Source organism: Plectropomus leopardus, chromosome 17 (genome assembly GCF_008729295.1).
Source record: "Plectropomus leopardus isolate mb chromosome 17, YSFRI_Pleo_2.0, whole genome shotgun sequence".
NCBI classification, from domain to species: domain Eukaryota; kingdom Metazoa; phylum Chordata; class Actinopteri; order Perciformes; family Serranidae; genus Plectropomus; species Plectropomus leopardus.
In genome coordinates this window covers 19,278,334-19,291,335 of record NC_056479.1, presented here as the reverse complement: position 1 = coordinate 19,291,335, position 13,002 = coordinate 19,278,334, and the positions used below count along the sequence as shown (strand labels likewise).

The following is a 13,002-nucleotide window of genomic DNA, read 5'->3' as shown; positions in this document are numbered from 1 at the left end:
GTTGTGTGCTGTTCTCATGCCAATAGTGTCATTCTGCAGGGTCATGTAAAAGAGTGATGCTGCTCTGAGAGTATCTGCAGCTGGAATTAACTCTCTGCTGAAACAGTGTATCTATCCATCATAGGGATGCACCTTTCTATATTCTCTCAGTCCCAATACCTGCACTTTTGTTATCAGCTGATACAGAGCACCAATTCAGTACCAGTGATTATTCATATACTAAGCTGTATGCCTCACTTGCTTTTATGTGTAAGGCAAATCAGGCTTGACTAAAACGTGCTTTTCTAACCTTGTAGAAAATGTAACAAATAAAAACATACATAAACACAAACAAAAAAAATGCTATGCCTCTTTCTAGAAATCATGACCCGATAACTCAAGATAATCCAAAGACCTTGTTGTGAACAGTTTCAGGTGGAAACTATTTTCTACCTACCAAAATACACCCGCCAAGTGTATCACTGCGCAGAAGGAAGCGTGCATCTACTGCTAGCTCATCTAGCCTCCCTGAGCTAGCTAATGTTACAGCTCAGCCGAGGAGGACGCCATTCATGTTTGCATCTTCCTTCCTTCCTTCTGTATCCTTCTTTTTTTTTTTTTTTTTTGTGCTCCGAGCACCACAAGCTGAGTGCCATCTAGTTCAATATATTAAAGGCAGACATCTCTACAGACAATATCTTCAGCACTCTGCAATTCACACCAAAACAACGTAGACTGATAAATAACACTATAGCTAAGACGTAAAATATGTGTTTTTGATTTGGGGGTGAACTGTACCTTTAATATATATAACTGTAAGACACATTTTAGTTCTCTAAATCAAGGCATATATTTAGCTTGGTATTTATGCATAAATCTCTAGAACTGAACTGCTAAGAACTCATTTTCTGAGGCAGGAATGTAAAATCATACATACATAAATTTGCCTCATATAGCCATCGTGATCTACTTGTATCTGCTGCTAGATGTGACAGTGTTGCATGTTGCAGCTGACCTGCAGAACATCTGGCTTCTTATAGGTACAGTATGAGAAAGGTGAGAAATTGTGGCTCCTGTGATCATTCATCTTTATCCATTTGGCTTCATGGCTGGGTTCAGTTTATTGTTTCTAAGGTGTGGGCAGATTAAAGGCTGTCTAGAGCCGCCTGCTGTGCACTGAAATACCACATAGCTGCTTTTTTTGTTTATTCTCTCGAGTGGTCACCCACCTCTAACATACAGCAGCGAGCAGTAGTGTCGTCCAAAGTAGTGCCACAGCAGTGGAAACGTCTTTATTACTGAAGGATCTCTGTGTGGGTGGAGGACAGAGCCCCTGCTGCTCCCACCACAATGTGTGGTTCTCTTTGGTTAGGGATGTAGGACACATATAACAGAATTACAGATGGGTGAATCACTTAATAACCAAGATCATACATAATGCCTTTTTGTTCAGCAGCCACACATTTACTGCCATTTTCTTTCAGCACCATTTTCCATCTTACAATTTTCTGTACAGTACAATGGTCGGTGTATTTAATGTACATTCTGGAGAAGTGCGTGGCTCTCTCGCTGGCTGTGACGTGGTCCACTGTAGAGAAGCTGCAGCTGTGATGCATCCTGTCATATGGACATGCTGAGTTGTATCCTATACACCCGATACAATTACACACTCAATGTGGACGTCACTACCCCTCCCCTTTTTCCTTCATGCTATGCATCTTTTTTGTTTTTTTATTCCCACTCACTTTCATTGTGTGTTGGTTGTGTTTTTTAGTTCATGACTCATTTCATTTACTGTGTCAAAGAAAAAGAAACATGGAGCAAAATGTGAAATCTGGACTTGAACAATTCCAGTGCGATAGAAAAGATCTATAATAAGACTTACAGCCATATATTAACCCCAATTAAGAATCATTTTTTGTAAATAATTCAAACTTCAAGAATATAAGCATTTACATTTTAAATTAGATTTGAAATTTTCATCTTAGTGATGGGCCCCCCATTAATGGACTAAAACAGAAACCTATTAATATTGTATGAAAAACATTATTCGCACCAACTAAATATTAGTAAGATGATTAAAAAAATACAGATATGTTTTTTTTTTTTTTTTAGGTTAATAGAGGTGAAGGTATTTCTCAACATGGCAAAAATGGGAATTTTTCATGATAGAGCCATCAGACGGACACCTGTCTTTAGGCCAGGTTTCTTGTTAGGAAATCCCGGGCGGCAACCTCTGAGGCTGAAAAATGAAGCCACTGTGGAAGTACCAAAAACAGTTCATCAATGGCGGAGCAATAGAAAGCAAACTGACTGAAAACATCACAAACTGGTTCGTACATGGCCCAGGACAGGACGGCTCTACAGCGGGTGATTAAAACCGCCCAGAACATCACTGGTTTCCCATCTACAGAGCATCAGCGACCTCGGTGAAGTGAGGTCTCTGCACAGAGCCCAAAAGATACTGAAAGACAGCAGCCACAGTCTGTTCACCCTGCTGCCATCCGGAAAAAGACAAAGAAGTATCCGCTGCCGAACCACCAGACTACAGAGCAGCTTCTTTCCACAGACTGTGGGACTCCTCAACTCCTCCTTCGACGCCAAAAACATGTAGCAGGATTTAGGGTAAACTTTAATGTCATTTCTTCTCAAACCCTGTTGAAGAAAAATGACAACTAAATCTACCTTGGACCTTGTACTACAGGGTTGTTTATGTTTTGTCAGCTCAGCTTGGTCTTATGACTTCTTTACACTTTGACGTAGTATTGCTGCATCACTTCAACAGCACTCTGTGATATTTGGTTTACCAGAAACAACGGTTTTGGATCAGGCTTGGATGAAGCAGCAGATGGTGGGACAATTATGAGAGTGGGATTGTTGTCAACGAGGAGTGAAAGAAAAATGTTTGCATGTCCAGAGCATCACTCATATTGTTGAGAGAGGTCCCTGGTACTTCTATCGATGGGGAATTAACGGCGATGAGATCGTCCAGTCATTGTTTTGAAAAGGTAATGTTAGCCTGTGTACTTTGTTGTGATCGCATGAGAGAAGACTGCAGAAGACAGCTAATGCCAAACATAGTTTTTGCATTTTAGTGCGTATAGAGATATTTTATAAAACAAGTGCCATATTGAGAGAGAAAAATGAACAGAGGGGGAATATGTCTGCTTTAAAAAAATAATTGCATATTTGTAGACAGGTCTTATTTGATGAATTAAGATGTATTTGCCAAGATCAAATGATGCAGGCATTAATTATAGGCTCTTATGTTGCATTTACGCACAGAAGACAGATGGATAGGCATTCAACATTTGCAGCAGAATTGCAAGTTCTATTTTAATCCAGTTTTTGACTTGAAAAAGTATGACACATGAGCAGGGGCTGAATCATATAAACATGACAAAAAATATGACCAAAAAATGACATCTTAGTCATTTAAATTTCAGGTCTGACTTATTAATTCCCACAGGGAATTTTTTCCTGCCCAAATGTCACAGAACCAGTGGTGTGAGAGTCTGTTTACATGTTGGATCATTTGCTACTGTGTTGGATGCTCTGCCCAACCCCCTGCCTTCCCCCTGCCTCCCCCCTGCCTTCCCCTCCTCCCTAGCCTTTGAATTTGAGCGTCTGTGGAAATGCCTGTGCCATCTGGAGAGTCGTGAAGCCATTGCTGGGAGGGTAGCACTACGTCTGGACACAGAAAAGGCGAGAGGTGGAGGGAGAAGTTGGGAGTAGAAGAAGGTATAACAATGTTAGTGAAGCTGAGGAGGAGGCAAAGGTGAATACATGCGTACAAGACTAAATAAACACAGGAGGATTTTCAGTTGCATGGGTGGAAGTGTGAGAGTGAGAGCGACGATGAAGTCAAAGAGGCCTTTCACACATTCTGGCTTCTAGCTGCTGAGTTTTGGCAAAGATAAAGCAAACAGCGTGACTCCTCCAAGCAGATGAAAGCGCAGAGTGAAAAAGAGTGGTGGGTATTATGTCTTGGTCATGATCTGTTGTAAAAAGGTGGCAACAGGCTGAAAACTGAAGCCAAAGTGGAAGTGCTACAAACTGCAGTTCTGTGAATGGCCACTTGAGGCTGGCTCCAAAAGTGAGTTAATCCCCATAAACCCCAGTGCTAAAATGCCCAACTTTACAGCAGAAATAAACATGTTACAAGCCCAGCACAAAAAACAGTTTGGTCTTTATAACTAATTTTAACATTCATGAAAACTGTACAGGGGTGAATTTTTCTATAACTCACCAGTTTACTTTTGATTAAGGCTTAAAGTTACACATTATTTATGGCGGGCCACTTTGAGCAGCAGGGTTTTTGCGAGACGTCACCACAGTCTATGAGTCAGACCCTCCCTCGTATCTAAATGTGGTCATTTCTGACTCCAAAAAAGCAAAATGCTGATGGCCAAAATGCAGAACTCGAGGATTCAAAACGGGTGTCCACAAACCAGTAGGTGGCGTCACGGTAGCTATGTCCATTATTTTATACAATCTATAACTATGACATGTGGCCAAGTTACATCTGAGGTGTTTAAGAAATAAGATAAGGAAACTTTATTGTCCTTTATATTACATGAAATGGAAATTTGCCTTTGGCACTCTGACAACACAGTGTAAAAACAGACAGTAAAGGATAGTTCAAATACATAAAATTATATTAAAATTATATGGAACATTAAAATGTCTTAGATACAATTTTAAATTACAATTAGAAGTCTTGAAATGTGATAAGAGATTTTTTTTTCCTCTTACTTTGCATTGTAAAATCTTGAAATAATTGGTAAATTTAAAAAAAAATTAATTTGGACAAAATTCTCCCCAACTCAAAGTAATACATGTTAGTTCATTATATTTTGTTTTTCATTAATTTTAGTGTTTGTAAAAATGGTCTTAAATTTAATTTCGAGCGGCATTAAAAATGTCTTAGAAAGTCTTAAATCCCACTTGCCTTGAGCTGTGGTAATCCCGTGCACAGGAGAAGAACATAGGGGTATTTTTTATTTCACTGAGTTTTTTTGAATATCCCAACAATGTAGCGAAGAGAGGGGACATCTCAGAAGAGAAACTGTTTGCTCACTATACTGTTGGCTTGAGTCATCTCCATGTTGTCTGTGGTTCTTCTTAAGTCCGCTCTTTGCTTCCATGGTGACATTTCCATAACTGTAACTCGCCTAGTGTGTTGTTGGGTTTGAAATATATTTGCATACTAAATGTAGCCAATATGCCTCCTCTCATTTCCAACCCAATGACTATTTACTTCTCCTCAAGTGATAATGATGAGATCTTCATAATGCGCACAGATGAGGGCGTTGGGTGTAGGCTGCTCCGCTACTTTCTGGGACATTTGATACCCCCGTGGGTGACATCATGTATGTGTCAGTTAGCATGACGAGGGCTGACACATGCCTCCGAATAGACCGTCGCTCAGCCCTAATGGCAGCGTAGGTGTAGAGCCAATCGCTTCCTCCGCTCAGAATGGAGCAGTGGACCTCATTAACCAATCAAGGAGCAGCAGTGTGGGGGTGTTGGAACATGAGAGCGTGAGCTGCCGAACTCCTGATGGGGAGCCCCAAACAATAAACATCTTACACAACGCTGGGCTGACACGCAGTGCTCTTCGTGTTAAGATGGCCTTGATGTGTATCATTAAATCTTACAAAATTATGTTTTTTGGGTTTTTTTTTTTTGAGAAATGATTGATCTCCTGCTCAATATTGTGGTCTCCTCTGTATTTGACTATTTACACATTTGACAGATCTTCCTATGGACAACATACCTGAATGTAAATTTCGCAACCATAAATTATCTGCTTTGTCATTTCTGTTAATTTGGCAGTACGTCCAACTGGCCTGATAAAACTGCACATTTTAGAATGGCCTTTAACATACCCTTTACTTTTTGTTGATAGTTTTGTTGTAAATATTAGGCTCGGGCTGTATGTAATATTTCATGTCCTCTATAAGACGGTATAAGTCACACCCCCTCCGATGGTAAATGCGCTACTTACTTTCAGCTTTTCAGGCAAATAAATACACGATAGAAACCAAAAAAAATGTTACGAAAAGTAATATTCTTATACTGTTTACCTTATTAAAGAGAGACATAAAACTGTACACCTTTTGTATTTAACTTTCTCTCGGTCAAGAAGAAGACTGACAAGGCTTAAGTGCCGCCTGAACTCATCATAAATCACACTTCATTCAAACTCGACAGAAACAAAATAAAACTCACCTGAACCGTCTTGGTTACTCTTGCTAGTAATCTAACAAATACGTCCACCGTTCCAACAATCACCAGCTCTGGTTTGGTTGAAATAAAATATTAATTCACCAAGTTAGATGTAAAAAGAACATGCCATTATTGCCCATGGTCTTTCTCTACCATTGCTGGCTGCTGTATTTTACAGTACTGTACAAATTTAAAAAAATGTGTTTGTTATTTATTTTATCTGTTAACCAAGATGTGTATTGTGATTATTTTTTTTTGTCGTTTCTTATTTGTAATAAATACAATGATTATACAAATATTATAATAATATTTCTCTGGTGGGGGAGGCTGGGTAAGGGCTTACCCAGGGCACTGGATGTGCTAGAGAATCAATAAATTAAATGCATGGCTCATTATTTCTTTAATTAATCAATTAAAACATGTTTAGCTTATGTATCATAATCTTCTTTCTCTCCCCATAAAAAAACTTAGTGCTGAGGAAAAAAACACTAAAAAACAACTCTGAATATGATGAACGCTTGAGCTCAGACCTTGAACGATCTTAATAGCAGTTCAAAAGTTAATCCAAAAGCAAATTATATTTTTCTGCAAGCATAATGATCAGCACCTGGAAGAACAAGATAGTCAAATGCTGAATCATGCAATATTCTCAACAGAAAAATGCATTTTGAATTAGATTCAAAACTGGAAGAGCAAAACTTCTGAGAGTTTTCACATCAAAACTAGTTGGCAGCTGAAATATCTAAAAATCATTTTCAACTAACTTGATAGACGTCGATACCCCCTCCCTGGAGTCTGCTCACTTTCACTTTAGACTTTATTTTGTGTATATATCGCTTAAAAGTTATCAAGCTGAGCATTGAGCCTGACAAGTATCTACTCGGGACTCATTAAAACAGGCTTGTTGAATGTGGAGATATCACTGAACATTCTTCAACATACCAACAATTTTAAACCCTCTCCCAGCTGAACAGCATTAATTACACCAAGAGTGGAGGCTTAGCTGGCCGGGATAATTATGAGTAATTCTTCCTCTACTTGTCTCTGCTCCACTTTCAAAATGTCCCTTTTTACTATCAAGTGTTGCCCCCTCCTCTTCTCTGCCCCCCCTCCTTTTCTCTCTACTCCTCTCTTAGCACTACTATGACAGCAAAGTGTGCCATTTCCATTTTGTTCTCATGTTTCCTCTGGTGTGTGTTTTATTTTGTTATCAGATCAAATCCACCCTTGGTTATTACTGCTGCTTGGCCTTGTTCTGTGCATCAAGTCCCCACGCCTGGTGCTGTGTATTAAACTGAGAACTAATTGAAAATATACAAATCACACATAATTTCCAGTATATACTGTATAGATTAAAATGCTGAGTCTATTTTGGATTTAAGCAGCCCTTCCTGTGGACTTCAAAGGCCACCAAAGCCACACACTGTCAAGCAGCATTTGCTCTCGCTCCTCTTTGTCTGCATTGGTGGCTTGTCAAATTGAATTGTAGAACCTTAACAGCCTGTGCCCAAAAGGGTTTTTGATCTGTGTGCCAGTTAGCACTCCCTAAAGACAGTGACACGAGACCTTCCTGTGTGTCATCATAAGGGGATTGCCACAGTCTGAGTGCTAGACAAAGAGCTCTCATTTAAAACTCTTTGCTATAAAGAGGGGATGAGGAGGAGGAGGAGAGAGCATTGGGGAATGGATGGGAAATAAAGAGGAGATGGTTTCTTGGATTTATAGGTGCTCTGTGTAAAGGCAGTACTGTAACACTAGTAGATGTAATAATAATAACAATAATAATAGTAAAAATAAAAACCACCCTGTTAATGTTTCACCAGTGAGATGCTTTTAATGTGAGGCAGCACAGAAATGTTCAGTTTGTTTTATGTAGCAACTTAATGCAGCCCTGACTAGTGTTCACAATATAATGGGCTTGTTCATGTTCATAGTTAACAATTTATTTTTAGAGTACAATTTACAGTCTCAACAATGAATGAGTTAACATTCATGTCTTAATAAAAGCTCCATTCACTTGCCAGTATTTCCCAAGACTGGTCAAATGCTTCATCTCAATGTGCTGTTTCATATTCATTGCCGTTGTGGCAGACATTGTTATCAACTTGTTGGCCCAAGGTATAGTCTATAGCAGAAAATAATAATGAAAAAAGGCAGCAGAAAGCATCATGATGGCAGGACTGGGCTCCCTGCCCATTTGTAATTTCTAATTTGTTCATAAAAGTCCTTGAGATATCCACATGAACCCGCTTTAGCAGTATCAGTAGCTGGGTTGTCTGAAGTGCAAGCCGCGTCACAATACGTTCAGTTTACCCTCCAAGATTATGAGCACGTTCAATAAACACAACGACTAACAATGACAACAAATTAATAGAGAGGTAATTAATGTTATTTGAACATTAGATTAAAACATTTTCTTTAAAACATTATTGTGGCTTTTAAGTAACGTTAGTCAATGTTGTGGGAACGTTCCCTGCTGGCTGTGGAGTTATGATCAGTTTGTGCTCTTTTTACTTTGCCTTTCCCACAAGAAGCCACAGTCACAGTCGAAAAATATTTTGATACTGTTTTTAAGGCTGAAACGATGAGGCAATCAGCTGGACGCCCACTGACACTCCAGTCACTGGATGTTAAACTAAACATGTTGGAGTCAACATGGAGGAGCCAGATGAGAACCCTTCTGGGACGCAGGAGGGGTTAATTACTCGTGTTAGTACAACACAGGCCAGTAATATATAACATCATAATTGACTAGACTTTTAAGATTTGTGCACTGCCGTCACACCATCTACACTTCAGAAAGCCACATTCACTCAGTACTAACTTGACTGCGTGGTTTATGCTTGCCTTAGTGTCGCAGGTGCAACGGCTGCACGTCAAAATATGATGTAATTTCCCCTTTTGCGTCGAGTTTAAGGATATTTCATCTGAAGTTTTGTAAATACAGTCAGCGCCCACTGCTTGTACTGCAGTTTTCAGTTTAACAGAGATGGATGTTTTGTTGAATTTGGGCCATTGGCTCCATGATATTGACTAACTTTCCATTTGCATATTATTATATTATATAACTTAATCAGCTCCAGCAAAGCATCCAACTTCAAGCCTATGCAGCATAGCTAAGAGCTAGCTGGCTAATCTAGGCTTAGGTTACTGTAAGCAAGGTTATGTTTATGCTAAATTTGACCTCTGACAATACATGATGAGGAAAAATATTTAAATACAAACTCAATATACTGTATTTTTACATTTCACTCTTACAACTGAACTTTTTTTTTTTTTTTTTTTAATGAATGAAGAGAGATCGGGAGAAACCGGAGCACCCGGAGTAAACCCGATAAAAGAGTCACAAGTTAATAACATTTTACAATTTTTTTGTAAGGGAGAAACCGGATCACCCGGAGAAAACCCTTTGAAATAAAGTCATGAATTAATGAGCTTGGGCTGAGCCCTGAGTGTCCCGAAAGCCTAGAAATCTAGAAATTCTCTGGCGCATACCCGACCTGCGTGGGGCTGTGGTGACTGGCTGCACAGGGCTGCTGGTGCTGGCCTCTGGCATCATGTCGGCTTCCACATGCGGCCCCTGGGCCAAGCAGGCCGAGACTTCCTGCTGTAGGGCGTCATGTTCTCTGGTGATTTTGTCAATTTTTGCCCTCACGGCCTCACATTTCGCCACCAGAGCTCTTTCTTTTTCAGCTTTCTTCTGCAGCTTCTGGAGTTCTTTGGAGAGAGCTTTCCATTGGCGTTTCAAGGTCTTTTCCTTAACCTTGAGGAAGTCATACCTATTGGCAAGAGCTACTTCTCCTTGGAGGCTGCTGTGGAGCTCATCAATCTGAAATTGCAGAGAGCTGTTGCCGTTGGTCCAGGCGTCGATCTCCAGCCTGATTTCGTTGTACGTTTGCTCCACAGCTGCTTCTTTGGAGTGCTCTGCCTGCAGCTCCTGAAGTTGTGTCAGCAGAGTGACATTGTCGTTGGTCAGGACAGTTTTCTCTGCTGCCATGATGTCAACACGTGCCTTGAAATCACTCAGAGATTTTAAGTTGTCCTTGCAGACCTGGATTTCTGTGGACGTGGTCTTGTTGCGTCCCTTCAGGTCATCAATGTCTTTTGCCATATTGTCATATTCGGTCTTCCAGTCTGGCTCACTTTCAAGCTTGCTGCTGAGCTCAGACTGGGTTGTCGTCAGGACTCTGTTGTCTTCCTGCAGGACTGGCAACTCCGCTTTCAGTTGGATGAGTTTGCTCTTACAGTCCTCTCTCATCCGGAGCTGTTTGGTGGCATCCTGAATTTCCTGCGTCAAATTGGCGTTATGTTGTTTCAAAACGTCAATTTTGTCCTGTGTTGTCTTGTGTTCTTCCTGACAGATCCTCAGCTCGTCGGATTGTTTCCTGATGCCCTCTAGTTGCTGCTCAAGGGCATCCTTTTCCTTCTCGAGCTTCTTTAGTTCTGTCGTTTTGGCCTTACTGATTTTCTTTTCGGCCTCGTAATCCTCCCGCAGACTTTCGAAGGGGCTCAGCTTAGACTGGAGGTCCTGAACTTTTTGCTCCAGAGTCTCACGGCGAAGGTCCAGTGCCTCATTTGACTCCAACATGGTCTTATAGTTGTTGTAAATGGTGCTCTGCTGATGCACCTTGTCAGTAAGGCCCCGGACCTGTTTCTGCAGAGAGACGCAGAGTTTCCTTGCAGATTTTTCCTCTGCTTGGATCTCTTCAAAAGCGTCCTCTGAGACTTCACAATTCTTCAGTTGCCTTTTGATATTGTGGATCTCCTGGTGCAGGGTCTTGAGTTGTTCAGCGACCCCCCGCAGGTTGACAGTCATGGCGTTGAAATCACCATCCCCATCTGCCTGCTCCTGGTGGAGGTCCATGTCAATGCTGTCCTCACTGGAGTCCAGCAGAGGCTTGGTGTTTCTCCTGCCACTCATGTTCTGTTTTGGTATGTTCTGTTAAGGCTGGGAAGTCCAAAGCACTTCTCTGTTTGTCCACAGAAATACAGCAATAAGCTGTATTGTCAGTGAAGAAGTGATGGTGAAGAATGCAGCGCAGTGAAATCTGGACGAACACTGTTGGTGGTGAGGCAGCTAACAGTTGAATGAGAATCTGTCTGTCTGGTGGCTTATAAGTAAGGTTCTGAAATGGAATGTTGGTGACCTAATAAAGCACAGTCTGTGACATCACTGTGATGTCACAGTCTGTGACTATGACATCACAGTGACACCACAGTGTTCTAGAGCATGTCTTTAGAAGTTGGTTTAGAATGTTGGCATGTGTGACATCACTTCCTGTCGAAGAATTGTTGCTAAAAGGCAACTGTTGCCTTGGCAACAATTAACAGAGTTGCATTATGGGTAATCCAAACTTGAACAGAATGTTGTGTTGTGTGTTGTGTTATATACTATATTACATTACATTATTAATGTTTGTAACAACTGAAACAACTGCACTTATTTTTAGCCAAACCATGATGTTTTTTCTACACCAAAATATGTCATTTTCTTTATTAAAAACTTAAATTAGTAAGCAAATAAACCTTTGTACCTATATTTTGAGTGTATTTTTAAATTAGACTATATGTATAACGGGTAGAAACTGCTCATTTTCTGTGAAAGCAAAGTTTGTTATGAAACACGGCACATGTTAAGAGCATAAATTTACACACTGTCCCTGGGTTTTCAACACTGGCACTCTTGTCACAGTTTGACGTGAAGGGCCACCGACCAAGTGTTGGTGTGACTTGTTGGGATTGGAAATGTGTTTCCTTTTTACAAACTCAAAATAATGATGATCCTCATTTGATTCCATACAGACATGACTTAACTCTGCAGTTGTCTGTACTGTATATGGATCCAGGTCTGCATCAACAATCATCCTGATCTATCAAAAATACCTACATATGAACGCTCTGCGGTTAACAAGTTGTCATTCCAAGTTGTAACATACTTTGCAGTGGACCTCAGCAACTACATGTTATATTGTAGATATCCTTCTGTGTCGATGTGTGTTGATGGGCTGTTGATGATAGGATGGTGTTAGGGTAATGTCAACACAGGCACCTGGGGGTTATGCTGCACATGTTTACATTTAGGCAACAAAAGCCCATCTGCATCATTGTCAGAGAATGGTACAATGCAATCACTGAAAGTTTTAGCAACGTTTTCAGAGGCAAGTTTCTTTTAGGTTTCCAGAACATTCTTCTTAAACTTTGGGGAGCATTCTCAAAAACTTCAAATAACAAAAAAACAAAAAAAAAAAAAAAACACCCTCAGAATGTTGCAGTTAAAACGCCACGTCTTAGTCATTATTTAACTTCACAGGAACATTATTTGAAATGATAAACTTCCTATAAAGAATGTAAATACACTGAATGACTATTGCTGAAAAAAAAAAACAGTTCAATCTAAACATTTGCTATTTTCACCAGTTCACTCCTGCATATCCTTTTGTATTTTAATTTCATTTTAGTTGTGTTTTTGCTGTTTCAAGGGGATGTAGACTTAAATGTGCCGCTTGATATCTCACCTGGACCAAAAGTCAGTGTGTGTAACAGAGGATAATATGAATAAGCAAAAACTGTTTTTTTCATGCTAATGTGTCCCCTATTATTGTAATTTATACATGTTCTTTTTTATTATTATGCATCCCTGTTTAAGTCCCTGTCAGACTGTTGGGCCTCCTAGCCTGGGAGTATACTTTATAAATATTTTATGATTCCTCACCATTATCTTTATATTCACTATTTCTTGTACCTTACTAATGTCTGTATGTGGAGTGGCCGCTTCCTAGAAATCCACACAGG

At 40.1% G+C, this 13,002-nt stretch overlaps 1 protein-coding gene across 1 annotated transcript in view; it reads left to right on the top strand.

The window, feature by feature from the left end:
• prkcab (protein kinase C, alpha, b) overlaps positions 1-13,002 on the top strand; it is a 120,889-nt gene that overhangs the window by 3,405 nt on the left and 104,482 nt on the right. The gene's annotated exons all lie outside the window — the stretch shown is intronic.